Source organism: Rhopilema esculentum, chromosome 7 (genome assembly GCF_057945365.1).
Source record: "Rhopilema esculentum isolate cy_ngs chromosome 7, ASM5794536v1, whole genome shotgun sequence".
NCBI classification, from domain to species: domain Eukaryota; kingdom Metazoa; phylum Cnidaria; class Scyphozoa; order Rhizostomeae; family Rhizostomatidae; genus Rhopilema; species Rhopilema esculentum.
The window spans coordinates 12740361-12745499 of NC_142821.1; the positions used below are offsets into that span (position 1 = coordinate 12740361).

The window sequence follows — 5139 nt, forward strand, 5'->3', positions numbered from 1 at the left end:
ATCAGAGCAAAAGCCCTTGAATACCAATCCAATGAGAAATCTTCGCGCTATTTTTTCAGCCTTGAGAATTCACGTCAATCTAAAAAAGTCATTCGTAAGCTAAAAACACCAGATGGTAGAGTAATACATGCTAGTAGGGACCTGCTTGGCTGCATTGCTAACTTCTACGAGTCCCTCTATTCCCCTGAACCCGTCAATATTGAAAACCAAAATGCTCTTTTGAATACGATTGATCGTTTTGTCCCCGAAAATTTCCAATTGTTACTTGAGGAACCACTTTCCGCAGACGAATGTCACAAAGCCCTTACTAACATGAAATCAGACAAATCGCCTGGCTCTGATGGGCTACCAGCAGAATTTTATAATTTCTTCTGGGATGAACTTGGCGAAGCCTTAGTAAAAGTACTAAACTTTTGTTTTAATAGAGGCCTCCTCACAGAATCTATGCGTTTAGCCATAATCTCCCTCTTGTACAAAAAAGGAGACATTGAACTCCTCAAAAACTGGAGACCAATTTCCCTACTTAATGTCGATTACAAAATTGGCTCCAAAGCCTTTGCAAATAGACTGCAACTGATACTTCCATCAATTTTAAATAGTGACCAAACTTGCTCCGTACCAGGCAGGTCTATATTTGAAAATCTCATGTTAGCAAGTGACTCTATTGATTACTGCCAGGAGAAAGAACTCCCCCTTGCATTGATTAAAATTGACCAAGAAAAAGCTTTTGACCGTGTCAACTGGGACTTTCTTCTAAGAGTCTTGGAGAGAATGAATTTCGGCCAAAAATTCATGTCTTTTATAAAAACCATGTATACCGATGTTTCTTGCCAAATTAGAAACAACGGCTATCTTTCTAGGAAAGTAACCCTTAAACGTGGGGTAAGACAAGGCTGCCCATTGTCCCCGCTACTATATTGTATAGTAGCGGAGACCCTGGGCAACCTCATCCGTCAAAACCTCAAAATTGATGGCCTCCGCCTTCCTGGTTCACGAAAAGAAGTTAAAATTTCCCAATATGCAGATGATACCACCCTATTTCTAAGAAATAATTTTTCCGTCGAAGAAGCCATAGCCACTATAAAATTGTACGAATTAGGTTCCGGATCAAAGGTGAATTATGATATCGGCAAATCCTGCGGAAAGTGGTTCAACAAGCCCCCACATATTTCCGCCTCTCCGTCTTCCCCCCTAAAATGGACCGACAGTGCCCTTGAAATGATAGGTCTTGAATTTGGCACTCAAACAGCCCTTGAAAGCTGTTGGATAAAACGGGTCGAAAAATTGACAAACAGGCTTGAAGCCTGGAAACACAGATCTCTCTCTTTAAAAGGTAAAGCCCTGATTGTAAACACAATTGCTCTCTCTGGCCTCGTTTTTGTAGGAACAATCTACCATCTCCCTACTGCTATAGAAAAACAAGTTAACCGAGCTATTTTTCAATTTATCTGGGCTGGCAAAAATGAGTTGGTCAGCAGAAAGACAATGTTCCAACCCCCAGATAAAGGTGGTCAAGGTGTAGTTGACATACACCTAAAAACCAACGCCCTACACCTGAAGTTCCTTCAGTCAATTACTGATACCAACTATGACTCCCCTTGGGTTTATTTTGCCCGCTACAATATCGGTTTTCAACTTTTTAAGTACTTTCCAACTGCAAAATTTCTCCATTCCAATTTGTTTCCTCATGCTTTAAGACCATCTCCACATTACACTCGTCTTCTAACTTTGTGTAATTTGTATAAAGTCGTTGTTGTTTCGTTAAGTGCCGCGGGCACACCTGTAAGTAGTATTTACGGCAGCATTCTCGCCTCGGTCTACTCCGGCACATTGCCGGCCCTGGCATGGAATGCTGCCCTCGCGAAGCCACGACAGTGGCAAATCCCATGGGAACATGTGCGCTCCCTCCCCTCCCAAGGCCCTGAAAACGATGTCTTATGGAAAATTTACCATCGGGTCCTGAAAACAGCAAGTTACTTAAAAAGTTGGGGTCTAAATATCCCCGAAAATTGTGACCAATGTCACCAAATCGAAGACATTAATCATGTCTTCATAGACTGCCCAATTGCAGTTGCAGTCTTCGCGTCCCTGCAGCCGATTTTCGAACGGCTGCTCGGCACATTTTCTGTGCTCCCCTCCCTGGTCATATTCTTCGAATTCCCTAATGGCACCAACCGGAATGCCAAAACTCTCTGCCGTTGCCTACTAAAAGTCACTCTGCATTCCATATGGATGCACAGATGTGATCGCCGCTTTGAAAAGAAGGCCCCCAACCCTCTAGGTGCTGTTTCTTCTATAAAGGCCACTATTCGAAACCGAATTAAGTTCACTTTGTCCTCTCCTTCCCTATTTGTTAAAGAATTCCCCATATGGGCTTATAACGATGTCCTCTGCAGCTACCAAAATGGTACGCTTTCACTCAAGATTTAGTGATTTACTTATCCTCTGTATCGTAACAACCTTTCTTATCTGCCTAACTCTTTATTATACTATCGTAAACAAAAAAATGAACATTTTCTGCCTGAAGTTATATTGTCAGTAGATCGTAATGTTTGATTTGTCAGTTAATTGTATCATTGTCAATAATTTTTTTTTTCTGTATTTTGTCAAGTAATCAGTATATTGTAAAGTAAAATTTTGTAGCCAAGGGGGAAGTATCTGTTCTTATCAGCTTAATATCTGATATGCGCCCAAGGGCGCTCAAATATTAAACTGATTTTTGGAACTAGCTTGTCGGCATGAGGCTTGCCTCACCGCGAGCACGGGTTGCCCTGGCATTGCAGTACAGCCATGGGTGGTCCTGGTACAACTAAACTTAATGGAGTCATGACCCTTAAAATGGTTATGACCGAACCTATACCGAGTTATGTGCACTTGGGTCCTACCTGTCTACTTGTGCGACATGAGGGCCAACCGATGACATGTCGCAAATGTGATAGCAGGACCCATCTCGCTGCTAATTGTGCAGTCAAAAGGTGCTATAACTGTGGGTGTGTCGGCCATATCAATGCCGACTGCCCCGAAAGCAGTATCTGCCAGGGTTGTGGGTCGCCTGAGCACCATCTTGCTCAGTGCGATACCTCGTTCTTCCCGGACCCGAGTGGGACCGACGACGTCGAATCTCTCCCAAGCACGCCAAGAAACACCACAATGGCCTTTGACTTCGGAATTGAAGGCCCATCCACGGAGGTTGGTGCGTCCCACTACCCCGAGGAGAAAGACAGGACAGAGGAACAGACTGAACAGACCAAAAACCAGACAGAGGAACCGACAGAAGAGCAGACAGACGAGCAAGCAGAAGACCAGACAGAACCAATAGAAGAGCAAGCAGACCAAAACAATGTATATTGTAAAGTAAAATTTTGTAGCCAAGGGGGACCTCTGCACAAAAGGGGCAGTTGTCTCCCTTTAAATTGTCAAGTATAAAGTAAATGATCATGAATGTTACGCCCTGTCCCTACTGTGTCATCAGAGGGCAGGAATTTAAAAAAAAGTATCTGTTCTTATCAGCTTAATATCTGATATGCGCCCAAGGGCACTCAAATATTAAACTGATTTTTGGAACTAGCTTGTCGGAATGAGGCTTGCCTCACCGCGAGCACGGGTTGCCATGGCATTGCAGTACAGCCATGGGTGGTCCAGCCCCTTTTCATCAATTGGCAAGAAAACAACGATTTTCACATTTTCACAGTTGCAATCATTCAAGTCCATATTGTTGATATGACTGGCTAACTAACTACAATGTTAACTAGGAGCTAGGTAACATTGTATGTAGTTGGTTGCTTTTCCATAGTAGTTAAGTAGTTTAAACCTTGTACTAGACATTGTTTTATTTATGATTGTTAATCAAATATACACAGACTGCGAAGCCTTCAACGTGTTGTGTTTTTGTGTTCTTCTGATCTTGCTTTTTTGTTTGCCTGCCTGTTTAGTAGTCAGTCATTTCTAGCTACCCCTCTTTGTGTGCTCAAAAATTCAAGGCTTGTTTTCAATTTCAGACGACTGCTGGCTGACTCATGACTTATCGAGCAAAATGCAAGATTAGTTTTTCTTCACGAAAGGGATGGTGAGTACATCAGTTTTATATTTCAGTATATTTCAGTACTTGATCATCTTCCTCGTCAGACTGAACATTCTTCACTCAATATTCAACATATCGATCTATTCAAAGACTACTGAAACAGCCTTCCCACATGTGTCGGCTTGTTTCTGCAGCCGCCGAGTTGTCAATGCCCAAAATGGTAGTTCATACTTACCTGACGGGGAAGACAACGTGATCAAGAAGGCGCCGTGGCCGGTCATGCTTTTTCGAGCTCCGACTGTTTGAAGCGTATCGTCGTTTTGAACAGGTTTATAGGCTAGTTTTTAGTATTTAATTTAACAGTTTCAACTGTAGTACTCTTTGAGAAATAATTTTGAACCAAACTCGAAATGGCAGTAAACGAAATCCCTTCAATTTGGGGAGATTTGGCTTCGGATGAAAGTGAAAGGCGGCCTATTACGTTCGCCCAGAAATTGAAACAAGGAAATGCAAAGATGTCTGCATCAGATCTAGCAGCAAAAGCGGCCAAATTCGAGACCATCGACACCATTGACCACAAAGAAATTATAAATTATTTTCACCGTAAATTCAAGGATGAGAACTGTGTCCAACAACTTATGCCACTCGCCGCGATTCCTGGCAGACGTAAGTGGAACATCATTTTTTCAAAGCCCTCCATGGTTGACACGGTTATAGAGGAGCTCGTCAAATTTCCGTCCCTCCCAGAAGATGACCCTGGCATTGCTTTTACTCCAGTAAGAAGAAGAGCCTTACTCATCACCATCCCGGACGCTTCACCAGATATTTCGGACAATGAAATTGGGAGCATTCTCTCGCTTTACGGTACCGTAACCCGCGTTTGGAAACAAACTTGGGAGGGTTTTCCCAACATTTTCAACGGAAAACGCCTGGCTACAATTTTCCCTTCAGGAGGCACTGAATTACCCCCTTTCGTAATTCTGCGAAACAAGAAGATTTCTCTCTCTTACAGGGGCAAACCCGTTTTTTGTAATATCTGCATGGCAGATACACACAGAACTTCGGATTGCCCCGCCAGAGACATGCGTCACTGCTACCTTTGCGGTTCCACTGACCAC

General features: G+C 43.0%; 2 non-coding genes across 2 annotated transcripts; both read left to right on the forward strand.

Annotated features, from left to right (window-relative positions):
- The first annotated feature begins 2619 nt into the window (after window positions 1–2619).
- LOC135688663 (U2 spliceosomal RNA) lies at window positions 2620–2808 on the forward strand. Its single transcript, XR_010516408.2, has one exon. It is a non-coding gene; the product is annotated as a U2 spliceosomal RNA (small nuclear RNA).
- Window positions 2809–3453: 645 nt separating this feature from the next.
- Window positions 3454–3647, forward strand: LOC135684053 (U2 spliceosomal RNA). Its single transcript, XR_016143903.1, has one exon. It is a non-coding gene; the product is annotated as a U2 spliceosomal RNA (small nuclear RNA).
- Window positions 3648–5139: the final 1492 nt, after the last annotated feature.